The sequence below is a fragment of the Alligator mississippiensis genome, chromosome 5 (assembly GCF_030867095.1).
Source record: "Alligator mississippiensis isolate rAllMis1 chromosome 5, rAllMis1, whole genome shotgun sequence".
NCBI lineage: Eukaryota > Metazoa > Chordata > Crocodylia > Alligatoridae > Alligator > Alligator mississippiensis.
The window spans coordinates 11,864,829-11,882,500 of record NC_081828.1 but is presented as its reverse complement, the minus strand read 5'-3'; the positions used below and the strand labels follow the sequence as shown (position 1 = coordinate 11,882,500).

Here is a 17,672-nt window from a genome sequence, read left to right as displayed (position 1 = left end):
GGAGGGAAAACAGCTGCTGCTGCAACCATACCAGCACGCTGGCAGTGGCACCCAGTTGTTGCTGCTGCCCCTGCGTGTAGCAGCTGCCCTGGGCATCCAGCCATATGACTACTTCTCTGAGTTAAGCATTTTGCTGTGCTCCACTTTTAGGATGTCTCTCATTTGACCTTTGAGTAGGGTTTGAACCTAGACTCTTCTTTCTCTTGAGCTAAAGGATTCTCCATTTCCTGTTCAAATCAGCAGCCTTTTGACTTGAATGTACAGTGGATTATGTGACAAGTCCATAAACAAGGAGGAGTAATAACTTCCTATACCAAGCATGTAGACCAGCTATCGGAGTGGCTCAAGCACTCACAAGGCAGAATATCATCTCAAAGCAGTGTTTCTAGGTCATTCAGTGAGAGATTGATACTGCACGAATTTCCCTGTACCAAATTAGCATGCAGCTCATTTCTCAGAGTGACTAGCATTTGTTAACTATATGGACCATAATAGCCAGGCTATTTCCTTAGCAATTAGATATTCATATGTACTGTATTTCTTCAGTAACAATAAAAGCATTTCATAAAAAAACCCTCTTATAAACACATTATTAAGTTACATTTTTATGGTTCATGCAGTGGGGTAAATTATTCTTGCTTTATTACTGTGTTGTAAAGCTTGAAGTTTTTTTCTTTCCCCTGACACGTTACTGCCTGCCAACAGTGGGCCAGATCCACACTAAACTGCAGAGCTAAAAAGATACAAATTTCACATCTTGGAGGGAGTTATTGATGCCTCTTCATAGCGGAGGAAAAGGGACCCAAGACAGATCAAGCAGTCATCTATCCCTACAGTTTCTGCTCAGGGGGTAACTACTGAAAGTTACTTAAAAGTTACCTTTTAAGGCTATTGAAAGAAAGTGCTGAATGGATGTAGTTACTGGACAGTATCTCTGATCAGTGTTGCTTCTTGGTGAATAGTGCTGGCCCTCTGTGTTTCTTCATACTCATGAGGTATTGTGGTCCATACAAAACTGGTCTTTTGGGCTCTATTTCAGGTCAGCCCCTCATCACTGGGACCATTAATGGCTCTTCATCTGTATAATGAGCAGATAAAGATAGTTTACCTGCGGACAGGTGGCATAAGGCTCTTAGATCCTTAGATGGGAGGCACATTTATTTTCATTATTCCAGTAATTTGTCCACTTCTTTGCAGGCAAATTTTGTTCAAGATTTGCCCTCCCAATGCAGCTAATCAAGTTAAAGCACTAACCATGCTTCAGGATTGTAAGAGGCAAGGATTTCTTAGGGTGATATGTTTTATTGGACCAACTATGTCCTTTGGATGAAGTTAGACAAGCTTTTGACTGCAAGACATTCCTTCCTCGGGACTGTCTGAGAGATCAGCATAGCGGCTACAACATCACTTTTACACTACCACCACAACTGCAAGTTAATACATAAATTGTTGACTAAGGCTGAACTGTATAAAGATGCAACCCATCTTATATTAATAATCCCAACATGTAAGTTAAACCTCAGAAATGGGTCTCTTTCAGGACAACGGGCTTGAATTTCCTCTCACTCTGTAAGACTCAGTGGAGTCAAACGGATGTAGAAGTAATGCGTGCTTGAGAGAAAAAAGAAATCCTGGCCTAGACTTTAACAAGAATGCTTGGGTCAAATTTTTAGACTATAACACTCCTTTCTTGCTTGTATCTGTAATGAACTGATAATCAGGTGCTTTGTCATTGCATTTGGCTGATGTTTAATAGTACTGAGAGAAGAGACTGGAGCTGAATTCAGCCGTAGCGCTCGTACTTTGACTGCCTGTCTCCGTGGAAGCTGATCTTCCAGGCAAGTTCACTTGTCTGGTGCTCCAAGCAATTTATGCACACAGCATTTGGCACTGGAACAGGAAATTAAGGGCTGTAGGAAAGCAACCTTTGGCCTTTAATTCACTTTTTTAATAAAATCATTAAAAGAAACTTACTCCCTGCCAGACATTATGGGAAATTGCCTTAATGATACTTTTAAGCAAAACACATTCTCTTGAATGCATACGCGCATGGCTTATTCAATAGCTTATTTATGTGTTCGCAAGAATGAAACTGGTTTGAATGTAAAGTCAGACTAGATATAAGCCTAGCATGAAGCTGACAAAAGCTACTGGCCAGATTTTTGTATATTATGTTTCCCCAACACATCAAGAACAGTCTAATGCCTTCTCTTTCAATGCAAGAGAACAGTTGAGGAAAAAGCCACAAAGAGCACGGTTTGGGGGTCTCGGCATTGAGCTCTGAGGACAAAATAGCTGCAGTGTCCACGCACATGGAGAGTTCGTAGAAATCTAAATTTACAGTTTATAGGAATAACAAAAACCACAACCCCACCAGCTCAATAGCTATAAACACCACACTGTGCTTCTTAATCAGACATAACTCCCACTGATTTCAGAGTGTGGCCTTGTGTTCATGGGTGTCTGAACCTAGAGCTGCATGATACTTTTCTATTTAATAGTTGTTAAATATCTTTTCTTTATGAGACATTTATGTCTTATAGTTCTCACATGCAGACCTTTTTCTTTAAACAAATCTTATTAGACGTGTGGAGACAGTAAAAACAGAGAGAGTGCCCTGAAAATGGGCTCTTTAAAAAAAAAGGTCCCTTCACTAAAATCTATTATGGGCCAAGATCCTTTGCTCATTTATAACTATGACATTTAAGGTCAGATAGGTGTGATTTAGAGCAGAATTTGCCTTTGCATGCTTCACATCTTAAGCATTTTGCACCGGGCGGAAAGATATACACAAGCCAATCCAGTAGGCAGGGTCTACAATCTGTACATTTTAGGCTCAGCATGTGCAGAAGCTTTTAGGTATGTACGTTGTAAAAGTAAATTTACATCGTATGTCAAACAGTACACACAGATGCAAAAACCAACATTGATTCTAGCCCGAAAAAGCGTACGTATCGCTATAAAATCAGCAAGCTGTGTCCTGAATAGAGATGGTTGGGCATTTTCTGACACAGCAGCTTTTGGTTGGAAAATGCATATTCATTAAACTGGAAATGATTTCTGGAACTGTACCTGTTTCAGGGAATTTCTGATGAGAGTTTCCAGACTCTGTGGATCGTATCAGGGTTCTCAGATCGTCCAAAGCTGAAAACCAAGCCCCAGATAGAAGTCGGACTCTGGGGGCTTCCAGTGTCCCAGCTCCATAGCGTGGATGGGGCGTGGGTCAGAGCATGGTACATAGGGAGAGACAGAGAATAATGACCCGTTGGTTTGCTCTACAGCTGTGGCATTTTCCTTGTGTAAGAGAATGGTAATCCTAGAAAACATGTGAAAAACAAGTCATTTCAGAGTGTTTTCCACTGTGTTTTCAGTGATACAGGATATTTGGGTAGAGGACAACTCTTCTTTGGCCGGGTATGTTCTCATTCTGGCCTGAGCTCCCCAGAGTTGAGTAATGAAGAGGACACCACCTACTCCCTTAGGAAAAGAGTTTTGCAAAAAAGGCCCCGTGTACCTTTCTCATGGAAGAAACTCAGTGGAAAAACTCCACATGACAGATAATATATTTACAAAGTGAGCTCTTTGTCTCGCAGTTCATTAGATCATTAGGAATCCACTGGGTGGAGGCAACTGGTTGTAAAGCCAGATCCTTAGCTGGTCTAAATCATCTCCCATTGAACACTAAAGATATTCACTGACATCATTGGACCATCTCTGATTTTTACCAGCTTGAGTATCTGGTGCTTCACAAGTTTTCAGCCTATTGACTGTAGCACCAACAGAGTCAAACATTTACAGTGTCCATTTTCTTGACAAATTGTATGGAGCACACTGCTCAGGCTGATAACACTAAAGCACTAGTTTCTTGGCAGCTGACTTCATGCCAACTGCAATCAGCAGTGGTTGGGGACCAAGGGACAGTAGTGTAATGAGAGGCGGGTGCCTGGGGCTGCAGCCATGGGTGCACATTTAGAAGGGGCAGAATAACAACAGCCACTGCAGCCAGCCCAGTCCCCACTGCTGCCTCCATTCAGGGCAGACCCCTTGGTTGTTATGCCTCTGCCAAAGGACATCTGAAATTCCTACTTATCTGAATCTTAGATGCCTAAACTCCCTGAGAAATCTGCCCCTCTGTGTTTCCAATCTCCATGAGTGAATTGGGCGATGCTTATTCTCTGAGTCTGTCGAAGTTCTGAGGACAACTGGATCAAGGACATGGAGATGCTCAAATACTGCATTGATAGGGCCGAGTAAATAACAAAAATAAATTTAAGATCCCAGTCCAATGTGTCTTCTTAAGTCAATGAGGCTCTGCCCAAGCTCAGTGTTAAGCAAGTGCATAACTATTTGCAGGATCAGAGCCAAGGAGCCTAATTTTAACCACCCAGGCTGGAAAATGTTGGCCCTGAGGGTAGTTCATTAACAACTCTGATTAAGCTAATCTGAACAGATATGTCTTTATCCTAGGTGCCCAGAAGGGAATGTTTTTTAAGTGTAAACAGATAATGGGATACATCTCTTTTAAAGTAGGGGCAGGAATGTTCCTCCCATTCATCACTGAAAATATCAAATCCTTGCTCTCTATAAGCCATTTTCAGATAGTCCCTTAAGTGAGAGCAAGCTTTGGATCACATTCTTTGTCTCTTTACCCATTCATTTCTTTCACAGTGTCCAGTGCCCACATATACATATACATATACATATACATATACATATACATATACATATACATATACGTGTGGGGGGGGGATATGTGTGTATAGCACAAGAAGTAAAAAGATATTAATGGGGCCATTTCTCATTTGTCTTCCTGATATTACTTGGAAGTAAAAAATGCCCCTAAAAGCAAGCATAGCTGTTGTTTGCACCAACTGGATCCTATCAGAACATTCAAAAGGTTCCTAGTATGAACAGAGCCCTCAAAAATAATTAATATAAATGATGCAATACACTTAAACCAATTCCCCCAAACCACTATATGCACCCCTAGTTGAAAAAAGCAGATGAAAAAAAAATTACACAGAGCAACTGGCTGGAAATAAGAGGCTAAGATGAAGAATCCAGATGTGAAAATATCAATGTTTTTTTCTTAGTCATACAAGTTGAAGCATATTTTCCTTATAAAACAAGTGGATGAAATACCCAAGTCTCTCCATGAGAGAAAATTTCAGCAACATATGAACAAGAGAGAGATACATCTCTAAGTGCGGGTTATGTTGTCCTGCTATTAACCACTAAGTGTGTAGCATACAGAAAATCCAATAAACAGACATTGCTTTAAAAACATCTGAATCAGTAGTCTGATAGATTAATAATGATATAGGAGTCTCAGGACAGTCTCATTTTATACAATCATGCCCGTGTGCTCTCTCTTATACACTGTAGCAGGACCAGGACCCAGGCATGACATTATTGCCCCCAGTGGTCAGATGGCCACTGCCTCATCCTGATTCTAGGTACCCTCCCCTCAGCTCTTGCATGCTATGCCTTGATGTAATTGTTAATTTATGAAAAGGAAGGGGGCTGTAAGTCCTAGAACTAGTCCTTATCCTTTGCCAGCAGTCCTTATCTTGGTCCCCTCCGGGACTCCACTAGCCCGAACCTAGTCTGTCCATAGCTGGGTCCTTGCAGTCTGTACATGTCTTGAAGCAGCTGTTGCTTACACCAGGGGTTTCCAACCTTTTTTAACAAGTGTACCCCTTCTGGTAGCAGTGGCCAGAGGCAGGAGGGGATGGGGCTCGCACATGGCCACCACTGCCACCACCCACCACCTTGTGCCACCACCACCCACCGCCCTGCCACCACCCCTGTGCCCCATTTCCCGGGTGCATGTGTGGTTGCTGATGGGTGGCACGTAATTGGCTGGGCATGCACCGCTCGTCAGCATCCCGTGGAGCCGCACATGCGACTGGCCATAGGCAAGTGGTGCACAGCGGTGACACGGGGTAGTGGATGGTGGCAGTGGCAGCCATCCGCAGAGGGGCACTGCTGCCTTCACCCCCCCTGCTCCCCGCTTCTGGGAATGGGCACGGAAACACACTCCCCACCATCATTCAGACCCTTTGTGCCTTGCTGCCCTCATAGCTCTGCAGGCAGGGGGTGGCTGTGGCGCCTCCTTGCCATTGGCTATTGGCACCGTGGTTTGCCGCATGGGGCTGGCGGTGCCCAATGTGTCCCTCCCCTGGCTACAAGGCAATGTGGGGAAACGCACCGGGGGAGATGCCACTGCCATGCCCAGGGCATGCTCCATTCCTGCCCACCCACACGTACCCCCTAGGACAGTGGTCTCCAACCTTTTTATGGTGAAGATCACTTTTTGAAACTAAAGATCACCCAGGATCTACTGTACCTCCCCACCCTACCTGCCCCCTGCAGGGACAAGGCAGCTGTTGCTGTGGGCTGCCCACTGTGCCCCAAACACAGGTCCACTGGGCTGTACTCAGTGGCACAAGCCCCCCCCCCCCCCCCATGCACCCCTGGACGACCAGATCTTCCCAGACCTGGCTTGACCGCAGCCACTCCCACGTGAGTCCTCACTCCTGAGCTGAGCCATGCCCGTATGTGGCTAGCTACAATGGGACTCAAGGCGAAGCGGCAGCAGCCTCTGCCACCTCCACCCCCACAGAGATGGGGAGGGAGCCCCCCGCACTCCTTGAGGGGGCCCCCGGGCTCCAATCCTCCCACCACCTGGCTGGGCTGGGGCCTCATTTACCTTCCCCTGCTGCTGGCTGGGCCTCACAGTGAACTGCTCACCGTGGGGACCTTGATCTGGCCCCCATCTCTTCTCTCCCCCACAGATTGACCTGCGGGGGCTAGGGGCGGTGGGTGTGCACATGTGTGCATGCCCAGCTGTCCCCCCAGCCCAGGATCTACCAAAACAGGCTCTGGAATCTACCTGAAGATCAGGATCCCCAGGTTGGTGACCACTGCCCTAGGACTTTTTTTAGTATTGCTAGGGGTATCCAAGTTAAACTTCAGCCTTTCTTTATCTTTCTTTAGGCTTGGCTCACCCCCTCAGGTCTAAAGTCCAAACCAAGGCCCCTAGCAGGGCTCTAAACACTGGTGTGCCCCTGAGACTCCACTATGGGTTAAACCACTAGGTGCCCCAAGACATGATGCCACAGCCTCTGCTCACTCCCCTACCAGCCACTCGCAAACCACCGGCTTGCAACTTACTGGTTGTAACATAAACTTAACCCGCTCCAGGCATCTCAAATGATCACAAGAGCCCTTAGTTTTGATGCACGACTTCCCCTTATCTGGACTGTGTCCCTTCATAAGACACCAGTATTATATTGGCATTCCTTAGAGTGGCGCTGAAGTCAACCTGACATCCCCTTGCAGTCTTCAGGGCCAGGAACTCTTCATCCCTTGGCTTGTTGGGTTAGACTCCTTTGGCTTGGCTGAGCCCTAGGCTTATATGCCACTCAAGGCCTGTCCACATTTGGTCAGGTGTCTGATTAGCTGGCCTGCCCACAGTGCTGTTTATTAGCCCCAGACTTACCAGCTGCTTTCAATTCACAAAAATTCTTCCTTTAAAGAGCTCATTCCACTTTTCTATAATAGGGTAATCTTTCCCTGTTACACACATACACACACACACATACACACATGTGCACACACACACACACACACACACACACACACACTTTATGGCTTTAATGGACATAACATAATGCATTGGGCTGGGGTGGTGGGGAAACTAATGTGTGACAGGAAGTTTGATTCTGTAGCTTTTATTCAAATGTGTATTTGATGGCTCTCAGTATTCTCTTGGGAGAAAGAAAATAAAAAGACTGAATGGACATGTGAAAACACTTAGTTTGGGCAAGTTATTACCTGAAGGGATGAAAGTTTCAATATTACTCATTGCTTTCTATTTACAAATCAAGTTATGCTCCCGTTACCAAAGTTCAAAAATTCTGTTGCGCCCCAAACATAATTGTGCAAACAGATGTTGTCCCATACCACCATACACATTTTTATGGGGGCACAAGTTGTGAACAAACAGATGTCCTAGCCCCTTGTCATGCCCCAAGTGCCCCAAAATGTTGCTGCAACCACAGGTGGCCCCAGTGTGTGATGCCTTAAATGGGAGGACATCACACACCATAGAAATTACACACTTCCTATGCTGGAAAGCTGCGTGGGGTATCTTGCTGTCACATCCTTACTTAGGGTGCAGCACCCAGAGCTGTTGTCCCACAGGTTCTGGCCTCTGAAACCCCAGGAGTGGCTATGGGACAATGGCCCCAGCAACTCCTGTAGATGCTAATGAAGTGGATCAGCTTTGATGCATTTGATGCCTCTCCAAAGACAAGGTCAGTTTGTAGCCTAAGATACCTGCTACTATAAACAAATGGAGCAGTCCAACTGAGTGCATATGCAGCAGTATATTCAGTGTGACATCCATACCAGGCACTGATCCTGTGCCTGGACCCAGGTGGGTGTGCAACTATCCTGTTACAACCTGGCTGTAAAATCAATTTCAGATTGACGCATTATTCTCAAATCCTCTTGTTTCCAAGTCCAAACAGTTTTCTTCTTTTAACAGTCCCAAATCTGAACAAACAAAACATCTTTTATAAATATATGTTGAAATCCATTGTTGAAATTCATTCAGGCGCAACATGAAATTATAAGGAGAGAGTCAAAACACACAAACAAACACTGAAGTGGTTTTTAAAAAAATGCAGCCTGATAGTGTGACTAATGGAAGAAATATCGTCTCAGCACTTCCAGCATCCTCCTCTACAACAGGCCTCATCCTCTGAAATCAGGCAGCACATGCTTTTTTAAAAAACACAGATGCACTAAAATCTGCAGCCTTCAAAAATTATATTTTGCCCATTCTGCAGGAGGTGGATTTAAGCTGTGGAGGGAAATCTTAATCTCCCAATATTCAGTACAACACTAAACTGTGAACTCTCATTCCAGTGTATGAGTGATGTGACAATGATACGGAGGGTGTGGTTTCTACTGCCTTCTTTATGCAATACGTCCATGCTAAAACCAAACACAACCTTGGCTTTGTTGAAGTAGAGGTCAGCCCTGAAAAACTGAGTCTAAAACCAAAGTTTCAGAAGTTGTTCATATCTGGAGTTTTGATTTAGATTTCATAGACATTAGGGCTGGAAGGGAACTGGTAAGATCATTGGGTCTGACCCCCTGCCCAAGGGGCAGGAAATCAGGTAGGGTCAAAGGATCCCAGCAAGATAAGCAACCAAATGTTTCTTAGAAGTGTCCAGAGTAAATGCTTGCACCACCCCTGGTGGCAGTCTATTCCAGGCCTTGGGGGCTCGGACAGTAAAGAAGTTTTTCCCCATGTCCAGCCTAAAATGGTCTTGCAGGAATTTGTGACCTCTGGAACTTGTCATCCCTTGGGGTGCTCTGGTGAACTGGCGTTCCTCCAGATCCTGATGCACACCCCTTTTATACTTATAGGCTGCCAACAAGTCTTGTTTGAGATGCATCGGTAGATGCAAGCCAGAGTTTTGTTCGCTTTGCCAGCTGTGGTATCGCATTGGTGGCTCATATTCATCTTGTCAATCATGACCCCCAAGTCTCTTTCGCTCATGGTGCTAGCGAGTGTAGCTTTGCCAAGCCTATAAGTGTGATGCGGGTTTTTATTCCCAAGGTGGAGCACCTTGCATTTCTCCTTATTGAATGCCATCACGTTTTCATTTGCTTGCCTTGCAAGCCTATAGAGGTTGGCCTGGATCACCAGCCTATCCTCAAGTGTGGACACTCTTCCCCAGAGTTTGGTGTTATCAGCAAACTTGGCCAGTCCACTTTTGACACCAGTATCCAGATCATTTATGAAGACATTAAAGAATACAGGTCCTAGAACGGAGCCTTGGGGGGACGCCGCTAGTCACCGAGTGCCATGTTGATTCAGTTCTGTCAACTACCGCTCTCTGGGTCCAACCTCGGAGCCAGTTCCTCAGCCATCGGACTGTGGAGTAGTCAAGGCCACAGTTGCCCAATTTTTCCATGAGGACATCATGGGAAACCAGGTCAAAGGATTTTTTAAAGTCCAAATATATGATATCAACCTCTTCCCTTTTGTCCAGGTGATACGTCACCTGGTCATAGAAGGAAATGAGATTGGTCGGGCAAGACCTCCCTGCAACAAACCGTGCTGGCTGTCCCTCAGGATGTTGCCTTCTGTTAGCCTGTCAAGAATGGTTTCTTTGATAATTTTTTCCAAAATCTTCCTAGGGATTGAGGTTAAACTGATTGGCCTTTAGTTTCCCAGGTCTTCTTTCCTCCCTTTCTTGAAGATGGGCACCACACTGGCCCTCTTCCAATTTTCCAATCAGGATTTTGCTTCAAGCTCCTAAATTAGCATGTGTGTGCTATGCCATCATTAACATACATGTGCTTTTAAGTTCTGGTAGATTCCATACTAATTGCTTTTGGCCCACATTTTCCCACTAATCCTTGAGAAGTCACAAGTGGTCTTAGGAAAGCTGATTCAGTTATGTGAGACACGTGAATACTTCAAGCAGCTAGGTTCTTAGCCATGTCGGTCAGGCTTCCCCAGCTATGACAGTATATAACATTTCCTTTTACAGATCTTTTTGATACCTTTAGTTTGCGGGACTAAATCAAGGCCTGGTCTTAAGCCATCCTATAGCGTTAAGTAGGAGGGAGTAGACCCACTTTTACAAGTGTGTGCTAATTCCTGATCATCACTTACACCTGAAATGTGCATAGTAAAGGTACCATGCTATTCTCACATTATATAAATCAGTGTACAGTATATTTCCTAGGATTACATTAAATAACAAAAAGCCTTATAAGGGAATACGAAGTGGCCCATTGTTCCAAATTATCACACGAAGCTGACTCTTTCAACCCTCTATTGCTAACTTATAAATTAACTCTCCTTATGTAAGTGGACCAATTCAAGTTGAAGTTATCAAGTTCGATGGCCTGAGTGACATCCTGTACGTCAAGACCCAGAGCTGACTGACCCTTTTCTTCCTTTTCCCCCAAGAGACAAATGGTGAGAACATGTCAGATTTTATCTCAGAATAATGTTTTTAGCTTGGGAAATAGGAAATATGGAAGTGGAAATGAATTATTTCTAGTCATATGTCACAGCCCATTCCTGACAAGGGCTTTATTTTTGAAAAACACACCAAAAAAACCCTCCAAAATAAAACTGTAAACAGGGCAACACCTAAATCCTGACCAGGCTGAACTCTGTAGAGGCTATTTCAGAGAGATATTATCAAGGAGGTACTGTACCTTCTCCTTTCCAAAGGCCAAATTCTGATGTCCCTTACTTGCACGTCAGACTCTTGCATGCTGAATTTGTGCCATGCACTGTTGTAGGGTCTCCCAGTTGTAGTGATAGACAGAGCAGATGCCAAGCTGCTTTAAGTTATGGTATTATAGGCTTCTCAGTGAACCCTGATAGGTCTGTCAGAGTTTTTTCTGATTTCACAAGTCCTTTCCCACCATGTTTCTGCTGCCAGCGGCATAGCTGCACCAGCAGAGCCATGCTTTCACTGGGGAAGTTTCCTGCTGGCTGTTTGCTGCCTAACTAAAGAGCCTTTGTGTTGCATGAGGAGTACAGCGGGGATGTACCTTTGGTTGGGATCTGGACCTCAATCTGTGCTCACTCCTTAGGAAAAACTCCCATCCCTAGTCAGTTGAGGAACAAAATCCTCACCTTAGCTACAGAGCAGGCATATCACATTATGTGTTAGAGGGAATGTACATAACATATCCCCCATTTACAATTCACATTAGATGAACAGGAGCCTTTTTTTCCTCTCTTTTTACAGGCAAGCTATGCATGTAACCATATAGGGTGCCATGCAATTTGGGAGCAGTCACTAACAATATTCACAATCCCTTTCATTAAGAACCATGTAAATAAACTTTACTAGATGTTTCATTATTTTATTAGCCTTACAAAATCCTGCTTATATTTCTTTTAAAGTGGATTTAGCACCCATGAAATCTGCTACTTTTGGAAGCCTGGGAGATGAACTCTCTCCAATTCCTTCACACTACCCCATGTGTTTTTCAACGGCCTGTCTCTTGGGGAGTTAGCTGAGTGAAGCATCCTGAACTATTTAAGCCTTCACTCACTGCTGAAACTGCCAAGAAAGGTGCTGCTACTCATGGTTTTTCATCCACCAGGCTATGGACTGGCCTGAAGATCATTTATCAAATAGCCCATAAGATGATGACAATGTGATGTCACCCCTCAACTGGGCTTCATTCAGACCTTGGCTTCATCCTGCAGCAAGTAGAATTGTATAGCTAACTTCAGTAGAAAGATTTTGAAGCTCTTTAGCCATCAGAGGAATCATTCAGTTTTAAGTATATGGCAGCATCCCATCGGACAAGAAAAATATTGTGCACCATTTGCTGAACTCTGTCTGGTTCCACCTTAAAACAGCCCTGCATTTCACTTCATTTTAGCATTCTTCTTCACTCAGCCAGTGGATTTCTATCCATCGAGACATTGTAAAGTACAGGGAGCAGCGGCAGTAGCAGTGGTAAAATTTTCATTCATTTCACAAAATTAGCCACCAAGCCAACAAAAGCATGTTTCTTAGAGAGTTTCCACCTGACTATAGTGTGCTAGAGCTAACTGATTTCACTTGACTGCGCTGCATTTTAACCTGGAAACATCCAGTTCATAAGAAAAAGTTCCACGAAGAATCAGCCGTGGGGCAGGACAGTGGTTTATTCCTCCTTTCTGCGGATGACACTTGATTCAGGATGATGCTATATTCAGAATAAAATGGTGGCAGCAATAATTAACCCCCTGGCCTCCAACTAACAGCCTATGAGCATTGTCATAGAGTTCATAGATTTTATAGACATTAGGGCTAGAAGGGACCTTGGAAGGTCATTGAGTCCAGCCCCCTGCCTCAGGGGCAGGAAGTCAGCTGGGGTCAAAGGATCCCAGCAAGATAAACATCGAAACATTTCTTAAAAGAGTCCAGAGTAGGTGCTTGCACCACCTCTGGGGGGAGTCTCTTCCAGGCCTTGGGGGCTCAGACAGTAAAGAAGTTTCTCCTTATGTCCAGCCTAAAACGGTCTTGGAGGAGTTTGAGACCATTGGACCTTGTCATCCCCTGGGGTGCTCTGGTGAACAGGCATTCCCCCAGATCCTGATGCACACCCCTTTGCACTTAGAGGCTGCCACCAGGTCACCCCTGAGCCTGCGCTTCTCCAGGCTGAAGAGTCCCATAGCTCTCAGCCTCTCTTCATAAGGCCTGTTCTCTTGACCTCTAATCATGCACGTGGCTCTCCTCTGGACTCTCTCAAGCTTCTCCACATCCTTCCTGAATTGTGGAGCCCAGAAATGGATGCAGTACTCCAGCTGCGGCCTCAACAAGGCCAAGTACAGCGGGAGGATGACATCCTGAGATTTGATTGAGAAGCATCTATGGATGCAAGCCAGATTTTTGTTCACTTTACCAGCTGCAACATTGCATTGGTGATTCATGTTCATCTTGCAGTCTATCATGACCCCCAAGTCCCTTCAAGCCATGGTGCTAGAAAGCATAGCACCGTCGAGCCTATAAGCGTGCTGTGGAGTTTCTTTTCCCATGGTGGAGTACCTTGCATTTTCCCATATTGAATGACATCAGGCTTATATCTGCCCACTTACCAAGCCTATCCAGATCAGCCTGGATCACCTGCTTATCCTCAGGTGTGGAAGCTCTACCCCAAAGTTTAGTGTCATCGGCGAACTTGGCCAGTCCACTTCTGACAGTGAACTTCTTGAGTATAGTTCTACCTTTCTTTATTTTAAGGCATGAAAACATCCACACACAACTTACAGACCATTTTAGGGAATACTATAGCTGGAATTTTCCAAACAGCTCAGCACCCAGAATTGAGGCCAGACTGTCTGAAGAAGTCTCTTAGGCTTCTAAGGCCTAAATAAATATCTAGATTTTCAAAAGGCACAATGACTAGGCACCATCTGGGAATGGATTTCATTTTTATGACTTCCAAGAAAATTGCAAATTGTCCTCATATATCACAGGAGTCAAAGGGGCCAGATTCCTAGCTGTGGCTAGCAGCATTGGCCAAGGAGCATTGGGCAGAGGTGGTTGGGGAGAGAAGCAAAGTAACCATCTGTACTGGCTTAGTCTCCTGCAGATCCTCAGAACAGCTGCCATGGCCCTGGGATTGGCAAAGATCACTGGAATTTAGGGATGCTCCAACACATGCCTGGCCCCGCAGGGGAGAAAGGTAGGAATCGCTATCACAACTGTACCCCAGTGAAAACAGAAGGAGCAACAAACTTTCCCTACTCGGCCCTCAAATCTGGCCCCACAAATCTGTACCACAGAAGGAAAATAGCAGAGGATTTTTCCCTAGGTTGATTATAATACAAGAAAAACAAACATTGAAAGGCATTTGAGATTTTATTGTTCTTTTAAGTTCTCTCCAAGCAAACACAGTGCCCGTATTTTACTAGGCTAGAACACAATAATCTACCACCACTACTTTAACGACCACGCAGTTGCAGAGTTGATCTATAAACTGATGTTGCCATTTAATGTGGTTTCCAGCAAACTGTAAAATTTATAGCGGTAACTAACACCCCCCTACCAGTCTCTCTTTTATGTTCTTCTCACAACAAGCTGTTTCCTAGTGCTAAGAAGCAGCGAGCAGAAGGCTGATATATAACTCAAATTGAGCTGATCATATTCATATTATCGTAGATATATGACCTACCAGTCCATCACAGGGTGAGTTAACATGGAAAGCTGAGCACGTGCTACAAAAAAAAAATGTTCACAGATATTTGTTCAGATTTTGACATCCTTTTGCATTAAATGTATTTGCTTCCCTTCGGTATCCAGCTAACTAGCTCGCTAGTGAGAATGTGCTCCATGAACAATATTCACAGTGGTACAGCAGGCCAAGAAAAAGGTCAGTGCCCCACTTCTTGGACAGTTTATGGGTGAATTTTTGTCCCAGTGAGTGAATGCTCAGGAAATGCTGAACAGTGTTCATTAAAAAAAAAAAAACAACACTTTAAAAGTTCACTGTTGAGAGTGTTTGGACAGGAATCCTGGGATCTATCCAGAGTCCATTAGCCTCTGGAAAGGCTCCTTTTGATGTCAGCAGACCTTGGATCAGGTTCCCGATGCTCATGGCTAGGGCGATGGAAAAATTGCCATCTCAATTAACTTTTGAAAAAGCCTTTTTAAAAAAAAAAAACCCGAAAACCAACATTTCAATTTTTTTTTTAATGAACAGCAGATATTTGCTGTGGAATTTTCTCATGACCCCCTTTTTGTTTGGGTTTGTTTATAGTGAAGTTTTCTGTGGAAAAATAATTTCCCATCCTTCCACGCCCCACCGTCTAAGCCCTGCAATGGTCTGTTGTTGAATCTAGGCTCCATTTCAAGGGCTCTCTCTGATTATTCAATGCCATTCATGGGGTTGGTCTTACCTCTGTTAAAGAGTACTTTTCCCCCATGACCAGGCCTGCGCACGAACATTTTGCTCCATTCAAACCAAGTTCTCAGGGCAACGTGTATGTGATAGAGAGAAACAAGGGGTTGGACTTAGCTGGCGCCCAAACGGGGTAATAGAAAGAGAGCGGGAATTACACACATGTTGCCTGTTGAAGTTTCCCTCGATATTGAAGTCCCAAGCAAATCTGTAGCGGTTTCTGTGGAAACCGGGGAAGTTTCTGGACCTACCCTCATCCCTCTGTAAACAGAATAATGTGATTACTGACCACGCACAAGACCCACCTCCAAATGACCATTTAATCTATGATTTCTTTAAGTGGGTTTGTCCAAAGCCAAGCAACCCAAAGGGATTTGTTGGTAGGTCTATACTGCCAAACAACAAATGAAAATGGTGCTTTTCAGGGTCACTATCCTGTTAGGGTGGTGAACATAACTCAGAAATTTTTATTTTTAAGCAGATCAAAGGCCCATCTTATTTATGTCGGTGTAGAATAAGAGCAATTTCACTGACATTAGTGGGACAGATCCCAACCACTGAAATCAATGGAGTATAAACCTCTTGTTGGATTTAGCCCATGTCAGATCCGCATAGGCAAAAATGGATCCAGGCTGCCATCTTTAGTATCAGTTCAGAAGATGAGTGACCTGGAACAGATCATAAAATATTGGAAGCAAAGGGTGGAGGGAGAGGGAAGGGATAGGCCTTAAAATGTTAATATAATTTCACTGAAATTCTGTTCAGCATCAATGAACATGTAGGACCCAATTCCTCCATTTGCGTAGAGATGCTGTCAATCAGAAAGAGCACATCTGTAGTCAATGGCGTTACCCGATGGTAGCCAGTCGAAACTAGAAAAAGAAGTACCCAGTGACCTCACCTGTTTCACAGGAGATCTCACCTATTGCTATAGTAGGATATCATAAGACTATACCTTGTATATCAGAGGATCCAACAAAGAAATATGAACCAAATCATCTTGGAAGGTGAAATATAAACAGGGACAAAATTAACTCAATGAGTCAGCTCTGAAGAGTGGAGGCAGGGACCTGAACTCTGGCACTACAAACCCACTAGGTATGAATACGCTCACTACCACGTTGCAATTAATGTTAACGGATGCCACGCAGTATTTGGGGAGACTAAATGCAAGATGTATTTAATTTCCTTAAATATCAAATATGGGTCAAGCCAAATAAACTATGGATCATATTTTTTTCAAAAGCAAGTGTCAGTTCAATTGAATTCAGACAGAGCAGTGTCTGGTCGTATTTATAGGTTTAAAAATCTCCGAAGGAATTTGAGGAAACCTAAGGCAGTCCTGAGTACATGGAGTGGAATTCCTTTTGGAAACCCATAAATATTCCACTGGTCTTTACAAAAATCCTTTTAACTGTACATAAAGAGTCCACAATCTTGTAGAAAATCTCTAGTTTAAAAGTGATGTTTAAAACAGACCTTTTCAAGTCATATTCTTTTATGCTATTTACATATTCCTTCTTGAATTTTTACCCCCTCAAACAAATCGGTATTTCCAAACAGTTCTGCAAAGGCATGAAAAACCAGAGTCCCTGCATTGTTAAGAAAAAAACAAGGAGGGAGTTTTATGTGCGTGTGTGAGACAGACTTAAATCAAATTATAGCTAGAAACAACCTACTTCTCACCTCATCTCACTCCTTGGGACTTAATGGAAACCTGGCACTCAATATAGTGAACGAAAAATACCTGCCACAAAAAAATAAATCTGCCAAACTTAGGAAAATCCATTAATCAAATCGGGAAAAAATACAATGGAATCATGAAAGGCGTATGGAATAAGTCTGTAACTAATTTGGCTTTAATATTTAATCTTCTTCCAGTTCATTGTAGCATGACAGTGGTCACAACGCGGAACTATAACATGATAGACAATTCTTAACAGTAAATTTATAAGAAAACCAATGCATTGCTAATAAAATTGGACTTAGTGATTCTGTCTATTGGGACAGATTCCCAGGGGTGTAAATCAGTCTCCTGCCATTTGAGTTCATGACTGGTAACACATGACTTCAGCAAAGAGACATGATTTACATCAGCTGAGAACCTGGCTCTAATCTTCACTGAAGAGTTTCAGTTAAAGCAAACCAGCCGACAATGAGCATACAGCTGGGTTAAATGCAACCCTGCTTTGTTCATTTACCCACAATCAGGGCTCAGGTTC

The 17,672-nt window shown here is 43.8% G+C and overlaps 1 long non-coding RNA gene across 6 annotated transcripts in view; it reads right to left on the bottom strand.

Moving 5' to 3' along the window:
• The window catches only part of LOC109281096 (uncharacterized), a 74,666-nt gene that overhangs the window by 24,840 nt on the left and 32,154 nt on the right, over nt 1-17,672 (bottom strand). For 4 of the 6 annotated variants that reach the window (XR_002087635.2, XR_002087640.2, XR_002087638.2 and 1 more), the window contains exon 2: nt 3,073-3,316. The exons of 1 other annotated variant lie outside the window; for it this stretch is intronic. This is a non-coding gene — a long non-coding RNA (uncharacterized LOC109281096). Of the gene's footprint in view, nt 1-879; nt 1,079-3,072; nt 3,317-17,672 lie in introns of all 6 variants that reach the window. One more of the 6 variants, XR_002087633.2, reaches the window with a different exon arrangement.